Source organism: Haematobia irritans, chromosome 3 (genome assembly GCF_050003625.1).
Source record: "Haematobia irritans isolate KBUSLIRL chromosome 3, ASM5000362v1, whole genome shotgun sequence".
Lineage (NCBI taxonomy): Eukaryota > Metazoa > Arthropoda > Insecta > Diptera > Muscidae > Haematobia > Haematobia irritans.
In genome coordinates, this window is record NC_134399.1 from 226484884 (window position 1) to 226509408 (window position 24525).

Consider the following 24525-nt stretch of genomic DNA (forward strand, 5'->3'; position numbering starts at 1 on the left):
TTAATAAATTTGTGGCTTTTTAGCATTATCCACTGGAAACGACCCTCAGATTTCATACCCAACAAATTGAGTTAATAAACATTCGTGGTACACATTGTGTATGAATTTATTATACATCAGGTATACTACAAAAAGCAGAATTTCATCAAAAACCGAAGTAAACGATAAGGTCCTCCTTTGAACTATGAGTTCATGTGAAATGGAATTCGTACAAAATAAAATAAAAAGCAATGATAAAAGGTCCGTTGACAATATGACAAGATCGCCTTTATCTGATAAAAATTTGGATGCCTTGATATTTTTAAGAAGTTACTTAAAATGGGGAAGTACAAAAGGACTAACACAAGTATTCGGAAACATATTTCTTTTTATAGCCTTCATCACTATTAAGTTTGCGCATTTGTATGTAACGCCGAGAAGGAATAGTCATAGATTCATCTTTTAGTATGCCGATCGGCTTAGAATTTAATTCTGAGTCGATTTAGCGATGTCCGTATGTATGCCTGTCTGTCTGTCCGTCTGTCTGTCTGTTGATGTATTTTTGTGTGCAAAGTCCAGCTCGCAGTTTAAGTCCGACCGTCCTTAAATTTGGCATAGGGTCCTTTTTCGGTTCAAAGACGATCCCTATTGATTTTGGAAAAAATTGGTTCAGATTTAGATATAGCTGTCATATATATTTATAGGCGATCTGGTCATAAATTACGTATTTATCAACCGATCTTCTTCCAATTTTGTATAATCGAATATTTTGTGAGTCTCGTAAAATTTGCAGAATATCAGTCAAATAGGTTCAGATTCAGATATAGCTATCGCCCGTTTTACACTCATATGGCCCCAGAGGCCAATATTTTGTTCCGATTTATGTGAAATTTTGCACAAAGAGTAGAATTAAAATTATAAATATGTACACCGAATTTGGTTGAAATCGGTTCAGATTTAGATATAGCTCCTATATATAGCTTTCGCCCGATTTACAGTCATATGACCACCGTTGATCAAAATCGATTACTTATAACTGTGCACAGGGAATGGAAATAACATTTTTACTATACATGCGAAATTTAGTTGAAATTGGTTCAGATTTAGATATAGTTGCCATATATATCTTTCATCCGATACGCACTTATATGGCCCCAGAGGTCACTCCGATTTACTTGAGGTTTTTCACACAGAGTAGGACTAACATTCTTGCTACACATACCAAATGTGGTCACAATCGGTTCAGATTTAGATATAACTCTCATATATATTCCCCCGATTTAGATTCATATGACCACGAAGGCCAAAGTTTCATTTCGAAAATTTTGAAGTTTTGCACTAAGAGGTCAATTAAAATTTTAGCAATGTGTGCCAAATTTTATCAAAATCTGTTCAGAATTAGATAAAGCCCCCATATATATGTTCTTCCGGTTTTATCAAATATGGTTGTTAGGGAGCCACCGTGGTGCATGCCCGCCTTGCATACCCGCCTTGCATACACAAGGTCGTGGGTTCGATTCCTGCTTCGACCGAACACCAAAAAAATTTTCTGCGGTGGATTATCCCACCTCAGTAATGCTGGTGACATTTCTAAGGGTTTCAAAGCTTCTCTAAGTGGTTTCACTGCAATGTGGAACGCCGTTCGGACTCGGCTATAAAAAGGAGGTCCCTTGTCATTGAGCTTATGTTCTTCCGGTTTTATCAAATATGGCTGTTAGGGAGCCATCGTGGTGCAATGGTTAGCATGCCCGCCTTGCATACACAAGGTCGTGGGTTCGATTCCTGCTTCGACCGAACACCAAAAAATTTTTCAGCGGTGGATTATCCCACCTCAGTAATGCTGGTGACATTTCTGAGGGTTTCAAAGCTTCTCTAAGTGGTTTCACTGCAATGTGGAACGCCGTTCGGACTCGGCTATAAAAAGGAGGTCCCTTGTCATTGAGCTTAACATGGAATCGGGCAGCAATCAGTAATAAGAGAGAAGTTCACTAATATGGTATCACAATGGACTGAATAGTCTAAGCGAGCCTGATACATCGGGCTGCCACCGAACCTAACCTAACCTAAATATGGCTGTTAAGTCGAAAACTCGCAAAAATGATTCAAATTAACCTATACTTTAATTCGTATATATCGACCTATACATCATAAATGCTGACTTGAGAAATTTTAAGCAATTTAAATATTTTCAATATTTTTTACTAATATTGTGAGTGTAGACATTTTGTGAAAGTTTAAAAAAATTGTCCAAATCGTTTCATATTTAAATATTTGAATATAAACTTTTATATAGCTCCTAAAAATTTGAAGGTGTTAAGATCGTATGAAAAATGTTGGTATACTTAGTGGTGAAGGGTATAATATAGTCGGCCCTGACCTACTTTAGACTTTCCTTACTTGTTTTCATATTGTTTAGTTCGACTAAGGGTTCGTTAAGTATGATAGTAATTTGAAATTGCTTTTTAATTTTCTCTCATGTTCTTTTTTTTGCTTTTGTTTTTTTTATTGAATTAAACTAAATTGGTTTAATGTACAACAATTTTTTGGCGATATATTTAAATAATCCCGAAAAAATCCCGGGATTTATAAAAATCGATCCCGAATGACAGCTCTATAACTACCTGTTCCGTTCGCCTCGAGATGAACGAAACGTCGACTATCACTCGTTGATATATCGAATAGTAGAGTCTGTCGAATCGCAAGGATATGTTCATGACAAAGTTTGAGGTTTTACAGCAAATACATTTGAAGTTATTGTAGTTTCATTCTAGAGGAACGATTCGTTTCGGAACGATTATAGGACTCATGAACAGGCAGTAAAGTATATTACTTACCACTGTGGTATCACAATGGACTGAATAGTCTAAGTGAGCCTAACCTAACCTACTGCGTGAAGCTTTTTTTGAGGTCTAGAGGGCGTGAATATGTTATATGGTGGCCAGAAATATGTGAAAGTTTTTGGGTCCATGATTAAATAACTATTTCCTGTTTATACTATATTCGTTATTTTATTTATTTATTGTATAAAGGTTTGGCATGTTTGGTTGGGAAGGGATGGACTGGTACTCAGTTTCTAAGATTTTCAATTTCAATTTATTTCGTAATACAAAGCCAATGGGGCAAAATAATAAATGTATTACATTTATTATTTTACATAAAATATTTTGGTATTGATTCCACAGGAATCAATTATCTTTTAAATCTAGGTGGTACTTCACACTAGGATACAAATCTTAATTTATTACTTTCTTTGTCTATTTTCGTTATTTAAAGTCAAACTTCTTCATAAACGTGTTAACCACAAATTAAAATTCGTAAATGAAATTGAATCAATTAATTTAAAAATAGCAAATCGATGCGATCGTTCAAAACAACTTCCTAGGTAGTGGAAGGGACAGTGTTGACCATAGGTTACTACTAAATATTTTATGTATATATGATAATAGATATATCAATATTTAAAAATCTATATTAAACTTTAAATCTCATAGCATTGCGATTGTTTATGGAATTTGTCACGTTATAAACCTTAACAATAAATTTTGTCTTAATTTGTGAGTTTTGATATCAATTGATTGGCAACTTTGACGCAAATTGCTGCGACGGATTTTAGACAGTGAGTATTTGTTTTGTTTTTGTATCTGTGAAGAGTAACATAGAGTGGCTAATTTGGCGTTTTTAGTTTCAATGTTTGGGACTGTTTATGTTCGCGGCATATCGACATAAATATATGGTAAATGTATATTAAATTATTGCAGCAAAATACACATTGAAATCATTTATCGAAATTTAACTCATTTTGCGATATTTTGAATTTGAAAAAAAAATTTTATCAATTTAATAACTATATCAACTCTATTTTATTCTGCTCAATTTGAAATGTCGATTTGCGTTTAATTTGCATAGTCGTAAACAGGGCCGCATCGACTCAAATTTAGCCGCCAATTGATCAAAAATATCGATTTAAATCAGAAAAATGTATTAACAATTGTCGTATTTTCCCCAAAAATTTTAACCTTCCGCCCACAATCAATTAATTTCAAACTGCTATAAAGTTTAGTAAAAATTTAGCTCAGAAAATTTTAACGAAATGTAAATTTGATTGTAAAATTTTGACAAAATTTTCTATAATAAAAATAAAATTCTGACAAAATTGTCTATAGAAATAAAATTTTGACAAAAATTTTGGCAAAATTTTCTACAGAAATAAAATTTTGGAAAAATTGTCTATATAGATACAATTTTGGCAAAATGTTCTAAAGAAATAACATTTTGGAAAAATTTTCTATATAAATAAAATGTTGACAAAATTTTCTATAGGAATAAAATTTTGACAAAATTTTATGTAGACATTTATGGTAGAATTTACTCCAAATGTTGATAGATTTTTTTGGCTCGAGGGGCAACCGTGTTTACTATACATTGTTTGATGTTCTATATTTTGTAATACATATCCCATAGTGATTGAAGAACTCATTTGACAACACTTTTTACCTACCGCTCTCTTTGCTCACACAATAATAAACCAGATACACTCTCTCACAGCGGTGTTCTCGCTGTCGACGTTAACATATTTCTCTCAGTCAAGAAACAGAGGGCCCAACTCAATGCTCAGATGGTTTATTCATAGTAGTATTCGAGATATGTAGTCTAAGTGAAAGTCGTAGTCGTTGCCGTCGCTGTGGGTATCGCGAGTGTTAAATAAATTTGTTTAGGAAAAAAGCAAAAGAAAATTATGTAAAAAAAAAACAAAAGATTTATACATATGTAGTAAATTAAAAGAAATCTCACATACCACAGAAAGGTGTTAAATAGTTGAAGTTAAACAATATAATTCGAAAAGCGAAAATGAAAACAAGTTGGTAGATTGTGAAATTTCAATAATTGCAATAGCGAGATGGTGTTGAAGAAAACCTTTTTTGCAACCCCCGTCGTAGTCATCCCCTTCACTCCTAAACCAACTCATATTGGGAAATGCCCTTAAAGTTTAGCATGTCCATTTTGTCGGTATTTCTTTTATTAAATAATTTTGTTTGATATACGGAATGCTTTACGAGTATGTAGGTATGCCAGTGTGTGTGATTTAATATTTCGAAAAGAGAATGAAGTTATTTCTTGAATGCTACCATGCGAAAAAAGTGTATATCTATGTGTTCCTATGTGTGAGCCAGAATGTACCATCATAAATAAATAAAGAAAATGCGCAAATAAAAACCAACTGTGAAATAAAAAAAAAAAAAACTTTGTTGTAAATTTAATTAAGAAAAATCAAGTAGAGTACGAGAAAAAGTTAATTTTATTACACTTGTTTAGACTGAAAAACAAAAAGTACACAGCTGCTTGCTGCTCCACTGCAATAACATACCTACCAATGGGTATAGCAAATACCATATGTATTGCCCCCTTTGCAAAACAAGAAATGGAATTTTATTCATAGCGGTATCGGACACTAAATAAAACTAAAACAGAATGGGAAAACAACACGTCGTCTTTGTCAATTCCAATGAAAAAAGAAGGAAGCCCCAAGAAGTTTGCATTGAATTAGAATTGTGGGCCATTGGGTAAAAAATAAGCAAAGTCAATCAATTTAAAAGTCTGTCGCCACATCGAATTCATTCTCCAGATATATGCGTCGTTGATTGCAATTGTCATGAAATCCGCCGTAGTATATGCAAAGCCACACGAAGTAGTGATACGAAAAAGCTAGTATCGATCCATATTTTTTTTCTTGTGTTCTATAACACACAGCTGGTAGGCTAGTGTTTTTGTTTTGTCGGTCGGTGGGTCGCTAGGTCGCCTAAATTTGTTTATACACAATGGCACTTCTAGGCAATCTCCTCTCAATCTAACAAAAATAGCAAATACTACCACTGCTTTTAATAACAAAACATGACAGTACTGTGCTAAACTAGAACTAGTTAAGAACATATATCTTCGTCCTCTCTGTAGAATACAACAACAAGAATCTCAACATATAAACAAAGAAGTCAAATCATTGAAGAAGTCAACCTTGCGTTTTCCTTCAATGTGAATAATAATGCAGTAGCAGATGTTGTGTATACCACGGCTATCAACGAATGCAAAGACAACAACGTTGACGACAGCTGCGACCTGTACACACACAGAGAGAGAGAGGAAATCTTTGAACAAACGTCAAAACTACTCTGAAGCTTCAATCATCGCTTCTGCTTATTATTGGAATAGTGGTTCAATAGAGATTTATCAATAAGACATGCCGGTTGATCCGGCACGGAAATACCTATAAACTAATAAGCCTCGCCAATTTTAATTACCTATCTATCTCTGCCTATCATCGTTTTACAACACTAATAACAAAAAAAAAAAAAACAACCCCACTTTTGAAATTTCGATTATACCACCTGTTTAAGCTAATGTGCAGCAGAATTTAAGGTAAGAGAGGTTGAGTTTACTAAGTTTTGTGAAATCTAGTGTTCTGCATTTGCATATATACACATATGTAAACAAATATTAGATTGGATATAATTTTAATTAAGATTGGACTGGTTTCATGCAAAAGATTCTACGAAACCATTTAGTGAATTTTAATTTCATATTCAATTTATCATTGCAAAATATGTATACAAGATTTATTTTACTCTCGTATCTTCATATTACCGATCCAATACAGAGCTTGGTCCAAAATCTAAACTTATTTATATCAACGCATTTAGAGATAAATGCCCCTTCCCATACATAATAACTGAACCACACATACATATACACAAAATCTCCAAAAAATCCAAACATACCCCCACTTTGCTAATGCTAAAATTTTAAGGGTTGCCAGCTGTTCTTCTTCATTGTCGCAGTTTTCCCGCGTTTTCGTAATACGAAGTATATTAGTTTTTAGCTACAAAATGTATTTTTAATCAAAATAAAATGTAATATTTTCGCAATGATTTTTCGTATATATCTAACTTCCTCGTGGTTTTTTTACCTCTCATCACTTTTTTCTGTAATAAAAAACAATGTAGAAGATTTTATTCCATTTTTACGAAATTTTTTTAATCACGCAATTTATGCGTTTTAAGTGAAATATTTAATTTTGGAACCAAAAAATAGAAAGTCAATCGCGTAGATTAGAACCTGTGGCGTTTGACTTTGCACTTTCATGCAAATTCATTTAAGAAGGTTTACCAAATAAGGATAATTATCCATATAATTTTGAATTTAAATTTATTGGAAAGCATTTAAATCTGAAGAAATTTTTAGGCAACTTCGCAAAAGTGTATTTATGATATATCGGTCGATATTAGTAGAAGTATAGAGAAATTGGAGTAATTTTAATAAGTTTCCGACTTAGTAGTAGTGGGGATTTTACACGGTATTTTGGCAATTTTTGCCAAAATCAGAAAAAAAAAAATATACGACACGCATAGCTACAATAGCAATTCTACTCCCTGTGCAAAATTTCACGTAAATCTGATCACAAATAGGACGAAAGATATACATGGGAACTATATCTAAAACTGAACCGATTTCTTCCAAAATCAATAGGGATCTATTCTAACCCAAAACACATACTGCAAAGTGGTTTTCTTCGTCGGCTGAGGCCGTCCTGGATTACCTTTTAGGGATCCACAAACCTTAAATAATAACACACTACTTTTATGCCTTTGCGGGTTTTATTAACAATTCTTATTTATTTACAATACAATGTTGGGTAAGGGCAATGAGTGGGCTGAAAGGGCGGCAACGACTAGTGGGGCTTCGACTATGAAGAACTGTGGGCTGCGCTGTGTTGGACGATGACGAGGACTGGTGCAATGCTGGTTGGTGACGATGTTGAAACGGTGCGAAGCTAGCCGGTGACGACGATGAATGAGCGATGTTTCCTGGTGATGATGATGGAGCGCTGTCGATGGATTGACTGATGACGATGGTGAAACGGTGTCGGTGATAGGACGGGTGATGCTAACTGCTGACGAAGGTGAATAGTACAGCGTCGGTTGGTGTCGACGAAGAAGCGGTGTTGATGGAGCGGTGCGGTGGTAGTGGTGTCGGGAGAACGACGTTGACTGGTGACGATAGCGAGACGGTATGTTGCTGATGGTGTCGGTCGGCAATGCTCGTGTACGGGGATAGCGAAGGTGTCGGGTCAACTGGAGTTCGGGAAACGGGGATGACGAAGGTGTTCGTATACGGCAGGGATGGAAAATACAATTTTTAAGAAAGAACAAAAAAGGTATTTTTTGGGCGAAAAGGTACTTTTTACTAAATTTCAATACTGGAAGATTATTGTCAAGAGCTCCTTTAGACTAAATTTGAAAGAAAATAAAATTTTAACTATAGAAATAAAATGTGGACAAAATTTTCTATAGAAATAAAATTTTGAAAAAAAAAATTCTATAAAAATAAAATTTTTACAAAATTTTCTTTATAAATAAGATTTTGACAAAATATTCTATAGAAATAAAATTTTGCAAAAAAAAATTATAGAAATAAAATTTTGCAATTTTTTTTCCAAAAATTTCCTATAGAAATAAAATATTTACAAAATTTCCAATTGAAATAAAATTTTGCAAAAATTTCCTTTAGAAATAAAAGTTTGCAAAAATTTTATATAGAAATAAAATATTGACAAAATTTTCTATCGAAATAAAAAATCGATAATATAGATTCGCATGCTTTTTTTCGACTAAAACATTCTTGAAATTCAATGAAATCGTATTTTTGACTATGCCTTTTAAAAAATCGAGATTTTCTTCCCGGGTGAACTTGTCTGTTTTGCCATATTTGTAAAAGACTATTAGCAAATTAGGTTGATAAAGACTTTCTAACAATATTAAAATATTTTGTCAAAGCTATTGTACCATAAATCTGATATCGACTCAAAAATGTCTACATAAAAAGTACTAAATCATTCGCGGGGGTACTACGGTACTGACCGGGGTGAAAAAGTATTGAAAAAAGTACTATAGTACTGCATTTTCCATCCCTGGTATAGGGTGTCGTGCCGACGGTGTTCGTATATGAAGATGACGATTGTGTCGGGCCGGTGGTGTTCGTATGCGGAGATGACGATGGTGTCGGGCCGATGGCGTTCGTGTACGGAGATGAAGATGGTATCGGACTAGCACCCCCCTAACGAACCGTGTTAGGGGGGTGCTAGTATAGCCTTCGGGAGGAAAGGGGGATAGGAGAAGGTAGTGGGGAGTGGTGGTTAAATACAAGGATTGGATGCGAGCAAACCGCGTTAACTACAATTGGGATGTGAACGAATCGCGTTAAGATGAGTTGGGGCTGCTATCGGAAGTTCGGCTGCGGTCGGGCCACTCGCTTTACTACTCGTTAAGCCTCGGTTGATTCACCCATCGTCCCGACAAACCCACATTCATAAGTCGGTGGTGACACCATCCAAATAGGAATTATCAACGTATAATTCAAAAACGTTGACTGGTGAAAGTAACTTTCCTTCGATACCACTCGTACTTTGTCCAAGTAATGACAATTGTTGCAATGCGTACAGTGACGCAAAGGAAGTAACATAAATACCATTTAATAAAAAATTCGCCGCTAGTAAGATTTGAACCAGTATTATTTGTTTTTTCTTCATAATAATAAAGAACACCTCCACAAGTAGTTAGAATGGTGTGTCTTGGTATCATATTACATTACGCGTTCGGTTGTGATGCCACCATACCTAGGTTCAACACCCAGACGAAGCGAGGGTTTTCCAAATTCCAAAATATTGAGAAAACTAAAAACAAAAAGTGAAACTGGTGTTTTTTTTTTAATTTCCGCATTAAAATGGCCTTCAAAGGTATAATTTCGAAAGCAATACAAAGGATTCGAAAATGGAGTATAGTTCACGTCCTACGACAAGCCCATATAAAATATATCTTTTTCGCCTTTATTCATAGTGCTGAATTCTGGCAACCTTAAGTCTTTCTGCTTTATAGCAATAGACGAAAAAGCGGAATACGAAAATTTTATTTGACCATGGTAGCCCCAACCAATGGTGGATAGATGGATTGGATGAATGAATAGATGCAAAAGCAAAAGCAAACTCAAACAACTGACACCTCTTCTTACTCTTCTTGAGGAAGATTAGTGCTTGTTTTTGTTTTTTCAATGAAAGTGTGTTTGAATCTCGTTGTTGTTGTTTTCTAAAACTGCCATTCGACATTTTTGTGAGGTCATCAAGTACCATTTGACCGACCGTACCCTAAGGTTCAAAACAAGTTTGACGAGTTAATGAGAATAAGGGGAATCCGCAAAGTCATTGATGAACAGGCCAAGCGCGTGTATGAAAATTAAATGGAAATGCTTTGCATTTAGACAATGCCCATGAGTAGTCTTTGAGTTTGTGGACAACTTAGCGAATAGGGTTAAGATGGACTTTACATAGTAAATTATTCACCTATATTCCACTGCTATTTAAGCATTTGCATATAGAGATTAATTTGTAATACAAGCATGCATCAATTGTTTTTTCGCTATAGCGAAAAACTGGGGACCAAGATTTGTGCTTCAAAACCACATAAAGTTATAGTACTCCACACTATTACTCCACACCGAAAAAAAGTAAACTGTTTTATAAGAAGAATGAACTACCTCGCATGAAAATTGAACTAAATTTTATTACACAATTTGAGATTTCCACAAGGCGTTGTTAAAACCAGGAAAATTTAATGCCCTTTTGTAATTTTTAACTGCAGTTCACGAACTTACATCCTCTCATAGAAGAAAAAAGTAACAAAAGTGAAAAAGAAAATCATTGGCGCCAAATCATGACAATTTTAACCATACAGTAGTTCATTCTTACTATTTTTGGGAATCGTACGAAAATCTTCTTTTGCTTTAGTTCACATTGAACTTATGTGTACGGTCATTGAACTTTATACACACATTTAGTTCATAAAATTTTTGAGGCATACTTAAAAAATGTAAAATTTCATTAATTGTGGAAAATTTCAGAAAAAATAATAAAATTTAACTTCTAGCAAATAATTTTTTCCAATAAAAATAAGTTAAATTTAGCGTTAGTTTAACTACGGAAATTCTTTTCTGTGCACACATGCAACACAATACTTCTTCCTCCCAGACGAAATTGACAAACAAATATCATTTCCCATTTGCTTTTCGCTGCCAGGAAGTTCGTTTGGTAGAAAAGTATATACTTTTTGCAATAAACAATGATTCTTTTGCAGGATTTGGAAACAATTTCATAACGTCTAACTCAAAACAAAAATTTTCAACTTTCTTGCTAATTGCATCTTCCCTCATACCTTTTTCTATAATACAAACAATGTAGAAGAAATTATTCGATTTTTAATTCTACATTTCACCTTGTCGAGAATCGAACCGCATAAGCAACGTATACAATCAAACAGTTAAATTTATTGAGCATAGTTTTGGGCGCCCACGAGCCGATGTAAAATAACTTTATTTAACAGAAACATATACTTTAGTTGGGCAATTTCATAAACATACAACTTTTGGAAACTGAAATAATGTTATTTTACATATATTCCAGCAATTTTCGCTAGATTTCGAAAATATGCTCAGCACTACATACTACTATATTAAATTTTTACTATGAAACTTCAAAAAGTGTCTAAAGACTTAAATTCAGAAAATAAAATTGCTGTGGTATGAACGATATGGATTGCGATTAAAACAAAAATTGTGAGATAAAATTGGTGATAAAATTTTGAAACTTTTTAAGAAATTCAAAAAACTGTAACAAAAGAACGTTTTCGATATACGTTTTCCGAACTCTTTTTTGCGTTCAGCTTATTTTAAAAAAAATTCGCCTTTGTTGTATTAGGCGCGTTTAGAAACAGAGGAACAAATCTGACAAAAATATTGTCGTAAGCACAGATAGTTCGTATCCTTCAAATAGTATTTTTCTGCAGCAAAGATTTTTTACTTTTCTTTGAATGCGTTTTATCCATAGAGTTAGGTGATCCTACTATAAAGTAGGTACGTTAGGTTAGGTTTAGTGGCAGCCCGTTATGTCAGGCTCACCATGTGGTGAATTCTCTTCTCCTTTTTATGATCGAGTCCGAATGTCGTTTTACATTATGGTGAAACCACTTGGATAAACTCTTTGGAGTTCAGTCGAATCTCGGATATAACCCAGGAAAATTCTATTGAACTTAGAGCAACTTGGTTTTAATAAACCTTACAAATTCTTCCATATTAATGAAATATATAAATAAAAAATACATTCATCCAGAAAGAAATTGCAAAGTAGAGTATTTTTTAGCAGCAAGCCTTTCTAATAAAAGTTGCAACGATCTACTTTTTTATTTGCTTTTAATGAACAATTTTTAGCATCAAAAGAAAACTCCTTTTTTCTAATATTTCGTTCCTTACAAACGTCAATACCCAGAAGTATATGAGAAATGTTAGGCGCTCACCGTGAAAATGTGTAATTTTTTTTTTATTTCTAACATTTTTAAAAGTTCACTTTCTCAATTTGACTTTTTGATTTCAATAACAGTTTCTTATGTACATATATCTCTGTTCGTATTGTTGAAATATTGTAGCCTAGTCTTTATGGGTTAATATTTTTATACATTTTCAACGAGTATGTTAATTTAATTACTGTTACAACATTTGCTAATGCGCTAATGCTATATTAAAACTTTAAATTAAAAAAGGCGTGGCAAACGACACCTTGTATTTAATAGAAATTCTAACACATACAATCGGACTCATTTCAAATTAAATAGAAAAGAACTTTTCAAGCTTGAAATAGTTTTTATACTATTATTTTATATTCCTTGGGAATGGATCTACAATACGAATTATGACATATAAATTATTTATCACAGATATTCTATCAAATTTTAATCATGGTAGTATATACTTAAAATCAATTTTGATTTAATTATAAAATGTATATCAACAAGTATCAGGAGAACAGGAAATAAAATTTGTATTCAAAACGTGTTAAAACTAATCGCCGATAAATATTTACTTTTTAATCTTGTTCAATTGGAATTGTTGTCCTCTTTTTGTGTGGGTATTTCTATTTTTGTTTTGTATAGCACATTTAAATTAAAAAAAAAAAAAACAGACAAAAACAATCAAAATTTGAATAACATATAAAAATAGATATGAGAATGTCGTTTGATGCCTTTACATCAAAAATGCAAAATCATGTTTGTCGCTAATAATGAAAAGTTATCTTATTCAATTCCTCAAAAAATCCTGACTAGAATATATATCGTTAGCTTAATGTGTAAAGGTGCTAAGTCAAATTTTTGAAATTTTACAGGAGAGACAAAATACTTGGTAAATTGTGAAATAGACCTATTTTCGAAAAACTGTAAATGTAGTCACTGTTCAACATCAACACTCTAAAAAAATAAAAAACAATACGTATTTTCTTCGTTACAGTTGTTTTATGAGTTAGCACTTTTTCTGATGTTAAAAACCTTTTTTTTTTTGACTTAGCACTTTTTATTTAACATATTTCTCCACAATAATACTCAGTTGAAGTTTTAAATGAAGATATGGATACGATCTCCCTTATTGTTACAGAGGTATATATATTAACTACATAAATGCAGTCTTACAACAATAACACTAGTTTACACTGAAACTGCACACTTGATGAGAGTCGAATTTTGATCTGCCGAATTCGAAAAAAATGTTTAAAAATTTTGAGATATCCCGTTATTTTTAGTTTTTCGCTCTTTTTATACCCTGCGCCACACTGTGGAACAGGGTATTATAAGTTAGTACATATGTTTGTAACACCCAGAAGAAAACGAGATAGACACATAGTGTCTTTGGCAATAATGCTCAGGGTGGGTCCCTGAGTCGATATAACCATGTCCGTCCGTCTGTCTGTGAACACATTTTTGTGATCAAAGTCTAGGTCGCAATTTAAGTCCAATCGCCTTCAAATTTGGCACATGTTCCTAATTTGGGTCAGAATAGAACCCTATTGATTTTGGAAGAAATCGGTTCAGATTTAGATATAGCTCCCATATATATCTTTCGCCCGATATGCACTAATATGGACCCAGCAGCCAGAGTTTTATACCGATTTGCTTGAAATTTTGTACAAACATAACACTTAGTTGTATAGTCAAGTGTGCGAAATTTGATTGAAATCGGTTCAGATTTAGATATAGCTCCCATATATATCTTTCGCCCGATATGGACTTATATGGCCCCAAAAGCCAGATTTTTGGCCGAATTTGGTTGAAATTTCGCACTAGGAGTACAATTAGTAGTATAGTCAAGTGTGCAAAATTTGATTGAAATCGGTTCAGATTTAGATATAGCTCCCATATATATCTTTCGCCCGATATGGACTAATATGGTCCTAAAAGCCAGATTTTTGGCCCAATTTGGTTGAAATTTTGCACAGGGAGTAGATTTAGCATTGTAGCTATGCGTGCCAAATTTGGTTGAAATCGATTCAGATTTAGATATAGCTCCCATATATATCTTTCGCCCGATATGCACTTATATGGACCCAGAAGCCAGAGCTTTCGGCCAATTTGGTTGAAATTTTGCACTAGGAGTACAATTAGTAATATAGTCATGTGTGCCAAATTTGATCGAAATCGGTTCAGATTTAGATATAGCTCCCATATATATGTTTTTTCTGATTTCGATAAAAATGGTCAAAATACCAACATTTTCCTTGTTAAATCGCCACTGCTTTGTCCAAAAGTTGTAAAAATTACTCTAATTTTCCTAAACTTCTAATACATATATATCGAGCGAAAAATATGTTTTTCATATGTTCCGATATAAACAAAATGTGTTTCGGGCACAATTTTTAAACACAATATATTTAAGTGCAAACATGTAATGTTCCTAAACTAACACTTGGGACACATATGTTTGGGACACATATGTTAATATGTTACAATATATTATGTTTGGGGCATGAATGTTTTATAAAAATAATGTGTGTGAATGTAAACATATATAAATTTACAAATTTCGAGTAAACATATATATGTTGTGATATTTTATTCAGAGAGCGACAGGGAGAGTAAAGAGAAAGAAATAGAGATGGAAACTGGGAGGAATGACGAAATATATCAACATAATACAGCGAGAGAATGAAAAGATAGCAATTTCTGTGAAACCGCTTGTATGTTGTTTCGGAAAACTGTTTTATGATAAGGCCAAAAATTTGATATGCTTAAGTCTAAATATTATTTAATTTGAGTATTAGAATGAGTATTCGGAGTAAAGAGAATAGACATACGGAACCAAGAGAATGGACATTTGAAAAAAAAACAACATGTGTTTTCGCCTTGAGAGCAGCATTTTTTGTATGTGTGGACATGTGTTTTGTTTATCATTTTGGCATTATGGGTACAATTTTTTTCTTGGTTCGTTAAAAGACATCGGGACGTATGCTAACCACTGCTCCACGTGGCCAACAAATGTATGTTTCTGTTAAATAATGTTATGTTTGCATGGGCTCGTGGGCGCTGCAAACTATGCTATATAAATGTAACTTATAACGATAATTGTCTATTGGTGACTGTAACAGCTACGTAGCCAAGTGGTAGTATGTTGGCTTAAAAATTGCATGGTTCCTGGTTTGATTCTCCGTCCAGGCGAAAGGTAAAATTTAAAAAATTATAAAATTGAATAATTTCTTCAACATTATTTGTATTACAGAAAAAGGTGCCAAGAACTAAAAATTTCGTGGAAGTGAAAATTATGTGAGGGAATGAGCACAATCTTCGTGGGGAGAAAATTCTTCCAAGCATATAATATTTTTGGGCTCAAAATGCTTCCAAACATATAATATGTTCACATAAAACAAACATAATAATGTTTCGGCAATATCTAATAATATATGTGCTTCCTGCAAAATATGTTTGGAACATATGTTAGAGAAGCGATTTTTTTTGAGGGTGCATAAATAAACGTTTGCGAAGTTTCCTTAAAATTGCTTCAGATTTAAATGTTTCCCATATTTTTTTACTAAAATTGTGTTTCACCCTAGTGCATTAGCCAAATTAAATTTGGAGTCTATAGATTTTGTAAAATTCAAATTCTGTCCAAATCGAGTGATATTTAAATGTATGTATGTGGGACAAACCTTTATATTTAGCACCCAACACATTTGATAGATGTGATATGGTATAGAACATTTAGGTCTACAAAGTGGTGCAGGGTATAATATAGTCGGCCCCGCCCGACTTTAGACTTTACTTACTTGTTTCTCTCTAAACTAATTATATCTCGAGTTAGAAATCTCCGATTATATCGTTGTTGGTACTTTAATGAAAGGTATTAACGTACACGAATAATCGTGTATAATTGGATCTGTGATAAGTTAAGTGGTTCAAAAAATATCGATGCGAAAAGCCAAATTTTCAAAAAATCGTGTTTTACAATGGACCTTTTCCGCCAGAATACTCTAACGTAAGTAATAAAACCAACTAGAAGAAAAACGACCGAAAAATGACAAAGTTATAAGTAATTGAATGATGTCAAATCATGCAAATATGAGCCGCTCACCACACAAAAATACATTTCTCTGTGGCCGAGAGACATTTTTGTGTGGCTCATATTTGCATGATTTGACATCGGATTTGTTCACTCAATTGCTTATAACTTTGTCATTATTCGGTCGTTTTTCTCCTACTTGGTCTTATTACTTACGTTAGAGTATCATCCATACGACCATGGAGAGAAAAATTAAAATACGATTTTTTGTTTGTTATTGTTGGTTTATTCATCAATCATTTTCTTGTTTTTGATTTCAGTTTAAAACCATGCATTGAAACTACAATTGTAGGTTAACCAACGGAGGAAAAGAATGTCTGTCAAATTTATTTGGGTAAAGCCCTATAGACTGCAAGATGGTTGGATGGACGCACGTTTCGGAATTACCACATACCTCATCAGCATCCTCTACTTGCAGTAAAACTATCAACCAATTATCAGAATAAATTCAGGCAGTTCACTAAACCCAAAGTGAACCACACTTGAACCTTCCGAAAAAAGGTTTGTGATAGCCAGCCGGCCTTTGCCGAAATAAATTTGTACAAACATAATTATTTGCAAAAAATAGAGTAATAATATTCATGTGGCACGTTTTATGCTTTCAATACAAACAGAAAACTTTTCGCAAAATCGCACACAAAAAATTGCTATTAAAATTTTTTCAGCAAAGCCTATTCAACCTAAAATTTGACGTGAATTTTAACAGGTGTTGACTTAAAGGGTGATACGGTCAAAATTTGGTCAAGGGAAAACGCGTGTAAATCGGTGAAATCTTTTATTTAAAAAATCAAATTATATTTCTTTTTCAGGTTCAATTAGTATAAAGTTCAGGAAAAATATTCAGTTAGGCTTTCGCTTTTCCAAATCCGAATTGCCGGGCCTCACGCTTGACACCTGCCATCAGATTTTGTGCAGCCACCTTGTCCACCTTCTTCGCCGCAGAAAGCCAGTTTGCCTTGAACTGCTGCTCGTCCTTAGCAGTTTTTTTGGTCTTCTTTAGGTTCTGCTTGACAATAGCCCAGTATTTCTCAATTGGGCGGAGCTCTGGCGTGTTGGGAGGGTTCTTGTTCTTGGGAACCACCTGCACGTTGTTGGCGGCGTACCACTCCATGGCCTTTTTACCGTAATGGCAAGTTGCCACATCCAGCCAAAACAGTACGGAACAACCGTGTTTCTTCAGGAAAGGCAGCAGAGGCAAATGCTGCTTTTCATGCCACAGGTACAAATGGCTTGCCGAACCAGATATTTCTTTGCGAACTTTGACAGTTTTATGTGCTTGAAAATATCTGCTACCTTTCCCCTTCCTTTTGCCGTATAAAACTCCTGTCCCGGAAGCTGCTTGTAGTCGGCTTTGACGTAGGTTTCGTCGTCCATTACCATGCAGTCAAACTTCGTCAGCATCGTCGTGTACAGCCTCCGGGATCGCGCTTTGGCCGTCGTATTTTGTTTATCATCGCGATTTGGAGTCACTACCTTCTTGTAAGTCGATAGTCCGGCTCGTTTTTTGGCTCGATGCACGGTTGTAGACGATACACCCACCTTATTTGCGGCATCTCGGAGAGGGAGGTTAGGGTTTCGCTTGAAACTACCTGCAACTCTCTTTGTCGTCTCAGCGGCTTCCGGTTTTCGATTTCCCCCCGATCCGGACTTCCTGGCTGTCGACAAACGTTCCCCAAACACTTTAATTACATTTGTAACGGTTGATTTGGCAACTTTTAGCTTTGCGTGCGAATAGCTCGGATTTTCGCGATGCGCGAGCAAAATTTTGATACGCTGCTCTTCTTGCTTGGACGGCATTTTGACAACTGAAGAGTGAATTCCAAAATCAAAATAGGAGCAACATTCTACACACACACACCTTCAAAATGAGGGGTGTTCAGGTTTTTTAAATGCAAAATTGAAAGAAATACGTCATGTTTATATTGACCAAATTTTGACCGTATCACCCTTTAGCACTTTTACACATCATTACCAAACAGAGATAAAAACAAATATTTAATATATATTTGTTTGCTAAACTATGTATTTTTGATTTGTCTGTCGATCTGCATCTTAATCCATTTTATTTATAAAAAGTTGACTTAGCACCTTTACACATTAAGCTTACGATATGTTGGCTGTTTTGGATATGAGTTTGAAGATTTGCCAAGCAAACACATTTCGTAAAGTGCAAACCAAAAACAATAGCAAAGGAAGATAGGAAATGAGCTCTGCTGCTACGAGGGTTGTCTTTTATATTTCGGGATTAGAGAACAAAAACAAATATTAATCATCGGAAATATACACAGGCATGCGTTTGAACCAATTGTCGAAGCCACTCTGATTCAGGAATCTCCATAACATGCATTCTATACGCATCAACTGCTTCTTCAGGTGTCGAACTTTCGGGCTCATACGCGTAAATCCATCATGCATCACCTGTCACGATGTCATAGACGTGTTTCGGAGTACCGCGATCGTATTTTTGGAGAAACCACCCCGGCATAAAAAACCCAATCCCCCTATCACAAAGAACTTTAACGAACTGGACAAACACGAAAATTAAAATATTGAAATATAGAAAATTTTTTCCAAACTTTATTTCTATAGAAAATTTTGTCAAAATTTTATTTCTATAGAATATTTGTCAAAATTTTATTTCTATAGAAAATTTAGTCAAAATTTTATTTCTATAGAAAATGTTGTCGAAATTTTATTTCTATAGAAAGTTTTGTCAAAATTTTATTTCTATAGAATATTTGTCAAAACTTTATTTCTATAGAAAATTGTGTCAACATTTTATTTCTACAGAAAAGTTTGTTAACATTTTATTTCTATAGAAAATTTTGTCAAAATTTTATTTCTATAGAATATTTGTCAAAATTTTATTTCTATAGAAAATTTTGTCAAAATTTTATTTCTATAGAAAATTTTGTCAACATTTTATTTCTATACAAAATGTTGTCAATATTTCATTTTTATAGAAAATTTTGTTAAATTTTTTTTTTATATTTTTATTTATATTTTGTTAAAATTTTATTTGTCAACATTTTATTTCTATAGAAAAGTTTGTTAACATTTTATTTCTAGAGAAAATTTTGTCAAAAGTTTATTTCTATAGAAAATTTTGTGAACATTTTATTTCTATAGAAAATGTTTTCAACATTTTATTTCTATATAAAATTTTGTTAAAATTTTATTTTTATAGAAAATTGTGTCAAAATTTTATTTCTATGGAAAATTTTGTAAAAATTTTATTTCTATAGAAAATTTTGTAAAAATTTTATTTCTATAGAAAATTTTGTAAAAATTTTATTTCTATAGAAAATTTTGTCAAAATTTTATTTCTATAGAAAATTTTGTCAAAATTTTATTTCTAGAGAAAATTTTGTAAAAATTTTATTTCTATAGAAAATTTTGTCAAAATTTGTCAAAATTTAGTTCTATAGAAAATTTTATCAAAATGTTATTTCTATAGAAAATTTATTCATTTGATAATTTTTGGTATGACGTGGTAACACCTCGTGCCAGCTACCTTGTAAGATATATTAAAATTTTGTGACTGAACAACTTTTACTAATTCTTTCAATCATGAATACGAAACAAGGTTTATTCATAGTTTAAATTTATTTGAGAAAATATACAAAATTAATATTTTTGACACTAAATAAATTTTAAATCAAAACTAAACAATTTAAATTTTTATTCAATGAATAAACAAATGTTGGTGATCCAATTAAGTCAAATAAATTTGAACCAATTAGGCTTTTGACTAAAACCGAATATTATTTATATCAATTAAGTTTTTTTATTTGTTTGAGTTTCTTTCTCAATTGACGATGATAATTGATAATTTTGTATTAATAAAAAATAAAGTCGATAAATTAATATCGTGATTGCAGTAAAAAAACTATATATTTATGTGTATCGTGTAACAACTTCGCAATATTCGAGATATGTATGACATTAAACAAAAAATAGAACAAAACATTATTACTCACCCTCATGACCTTCGTGATAAAGTCTAAAAAATGTGTAATGAAAATTTAATTTTTGAAGTTTTTTTATCCTCTCTTAAATCTTAAAATTTATACTTAATAAATTGCTCATAACATCCATTAATCTGTTAATTGCACTAAACATGTATTAAGTCTTGTAATATATGTGATTTAACAATTCTGTTTTACTATTTAAATGCAATACCCGAATTCATTTATACGCCAAATCGACGCTTTTGAAATATGAAAGTTACAAATGGAATATCAGTTCAATGAATTATAGCAAAAACTAAACAAAAACTTGAAACTGAGTCATACAAATTTTTATTTTTACTTGTAGTAGAAAAAAAATCAACACTATGCAACAAATGTTAAATCAGTTGGATTATATTTGAGTATCAAATTATAATCCAACTGATTTAACATATATTTTATTCGGTATTTTAAATATTCTTTGATTTTTATTAAATCTTATTTCGATTTTTTATAATTACAAAAATGCATTTTCATCTTTTTGATGCACATTCGAATGTCATCACATGGCTAATGGTGCTCTTTGGTCACTTAATTATACTTTCTGTTTTTCTATAAAATCAAATATAAACTTTGGCTTCGCTGTTGATTTCAAATATTGTTTAAAGATATTCAAAGCGAATAACTTAAGACGTATACCATACATATATGCATATTTAAATTAAGGAAATAGAATTAAGTAAAAAACTAATTCGTTTTAATTATATTACTAACTGAATATCTATGCAATCTATCATAAATTGTGAATATTCCATCAATCAATTTCGGTACGAACGAAGATAATGCTAATGGATTCGATATTCGATATTTGTTGACATACGTATTTTCCAAAACAATATTGGACGTGTTTTTACTAGGTATACTGATATTTAAATATGTTTTCCTTATCTACGGGGGCGATTCGGAAACTTCTTAGCCTATCAATGAAAGAGAATAGTTAGTTTTTCAAAAATATTTTTATTTTTCAATATAATCTCCTCAAACTTCAATACACTTAGTCCAACGCTTAGTTTTCCTCAAGGTCTTCAAAATAGTGGTTTACAACTGTAATTGCATCTTCATTTGAGGTGAAACGGAATTTTTTTTAGTAAAAGTCACTGGGAGCTAAATCAGGAGAATAAGGTGGGTGGTCAAGCAACTCGTACTTTAATTCGTTGATTTTAGCCATTGTTAAAACATTCTTGTGCGCTGGTGCGTTGTCTTGATGAAAAATTATTTTTTTGTGTTGTCAGCCAGGACGCTTTTCTCGAATTTGTTCATTTAATTGATCCAAAAGGTTGCAATAGTACTCTGAATTTATTGTTTTACCCCTTTGCAGATAGTCAATCAATAAAATACCTTTGAAGTCCCAAAAAACCGTTGCCATCACCTTACCAGCCGATTGAATTGTTTTTGCCTTCTTTGGGGCACTTCCTCAAGCTTCAGTCCATTGTTTGGATTGTTCTTTTGTCTCTGGAGTATAGTGGTGGATGCATGTCTCATCAACAGTTATGAAACGACGCTTAAAATCCATTTTATTTCGCTTAAAACGATCCAAACAAGCTTGAGAAATGTTCATTCTTTTGCGTTTTTGACCCACTGTTAACAAATGCGGCACCCATCTTGCAGAAAGCTTTTTCATCTGTAGTTCTTCATGCAAAATTAAATGGACTCGATCATTTGAGATGCCTATGATATTTCACGCACTTTTATTCGTCAATCATTTAATACCACATCATGCACTTTGCCTACAATTTCTGTTGTTGTTGCTGTTTTTTGGACGTCCACTACGTGGTTCATCTTCAATGCTTGTACGACCACGTTTAAATTCAGCAACCCAATTTTTTACTGTTGCATATGAAGGAGCACTTTCACCTTACACATTCACCATATCGCTATCAATTTCTGGTCCCGATCATTTTTTTTTTGTAAATATTTAATGACAGCACGCATTTCTAATTTTTCCATTGTAAAAAAATTGCGGATGCGTCTTTTTTGAACATCGGTTTCTATATGAAGGAGTTGCCAGATCGAAACAAAATTTAACATGTGTTCATAACAGAGATGGAAGTTTCCAAAACACTTAACTTTTTTCTGTTTATACCGCGTTTTTTGTGCTAGGCTAAGAAGTTTCCGAACTGCCCCCGTATGTTCGTCTCCCCAAACAAAAAAATTGGCAACAAAATGGGAGCTTCAAATTAAATAAAAATATGAACTATTTTGTTCGACTTTAATAAAACTGTGTACTTCTTAAACATTTTTTTTAGATCTATAGAATTTCTTTGAATGTATTTAACCTTGGATAGTCATCCACTCAAAAAAAAAGTGAACTCTCTATTTCACTAAAGCCAATTTAACTTTATTTTAGTTCATGGAATTATTATGTTTGGAGAAAGTTTCCTTTACTCCAATAATATTTTGTGTACGTTAGTTAAATTGACTAAAAAATGGGATGTAATTATAAATAAATTAAGCATAAAGATTTACTAAATTCGTATTTTTCACAACATAGTTCATTATTTCTTTAAATTTGTAAATTTTACAATAAATGCGTTCATCATGAACTTCGTATGTCACTAAAGACATTCTTGCAATTTTGAAGCCCATTTTTTCCTTCAAACTACAAAATTTTCTTTAACAAGTGAAATAATTTTATTATGTTTAATACATTTTCTTGAATTTGTCGAAAAATATTTACTTGCGTAATGTCAGCGTTTAGTTAAAATTTTCTAAAAATATTCAAAATTTTCTACAATTAGCCGAAAGTTTTCTTCCTGGTGGGTTCATTTTTTTTCAGTGTCCTTTGTCAAAATGACGACGCCTAATTTCATTTTCGATTTAAAATGCATTTTGGTCGATTTAAGTTATACCAATACAACCATTTTATGAATTTCTGTCTTATACTAATTAAAAACAAATTGACTAAGGAAATAAACTCACGATGCAAATTATAGCGTCTTCAAATAAGCCGTAGTCAAAATGACGAAGAATGACGTTAATGTACAACAAATAAGGATGACTTTCCTAGGTTAATTTTCTAGTTAATTACATCTATATATTTTTCTCACTTCCACATGATTTATTAACACCCATCATTCTCTTCTGTATTACATATAAATAATGTAGAAGCCACACGCAAAAAAAAATAATTCGTCATAAACTAAATTTTTGACTAAAGAAAACAATTTCACGTTAAAAAAGTGTGTTTGGAAGAATATTGTACGAGATTTGCCTTTTATGGTTCGGGATTAGAGATCAAAAACAAATAGGTATTAACATAATCGTCAAAAATCGCTTTATTTTTTTTTGTTCAAAATATTCCCCATTAGGACCTACAAACTTTTGCAAGCGTTTGAACCAATTGTCGAGACACTTTGGCAGCTCTGATTGAGGTATCTCAAAAACATGCATACTGAACGCGTCAACCGCTTTTTTTAGTTTCAGCTAGGGTTCCTATATGGGGAAAAAATTCCCGGGAATATTTTTGTCAATATACCCGGGAATTTTTCATCGGTAATTTTCGGGAGTTTTTATTTTAAACATTAGGGATATACTTTTTATTGGCAACTCCGTTCATTGCAAAATATGCAATACTATAACACAGCTGACTGTAAACTCAAATACAAATGTTTTTCTCTTCCTACACAGAAAAAAATATTACCAAAATAAAAATATTTCCAATTAAACAGTTAATTGAAGTTGAATGTTTTTTCAATTAATAAATTAATTGATACAATTAACTTTTTAATCAAGATAGAAACATGGATCAATTAATTTCGTGATTGAATCAGAAAAATTTTTTTGTGTGCAACAAGGGTTCTCTTATAAAATAAATGTAAATGTTAATAATTATTCAAAATAATACATATGCACACAAACATTTTTTTTCTGGTTCAATCACGAAATTAATTGATCCAATTAATTTTTTAGTTGAAATGTCTTCAATCACAGAAATGATAGTATCGATTAAAAAATTAATTGAAGACCAATTAAAAAATTAATTGATCCAATTAAAAAATTAATTGATACTATTAATTTTTGTGATTGATTTTTGTTTCAATTAAAAAATTTGTTGAATCAATAAAAT

The 24525-nt window shown here is 32.4% G+C and overlaps 1 protein-coding gene across 1 annotated transcript in view; it reads left to right on the forward strand.

Annotated features, from left to right (window-relative positions):
- Positions 1 to 4628: 4628 nt before the first annotated feature.
- Positions 4629 to 24525, forward strand: part of inaE (inactivation no afterpotential E) — a 58712-nt gene continuing 38815 nt past the window's right edge. The window contains exon 1 of the mRNA XM_075299505.1: positions 4629 to 6390. The gene's annotated coding sequence lies outside the window, so the exon portion shown is untranslated. The remainder of the gene's footprint in view (positions 6391 to 24525) is intronic.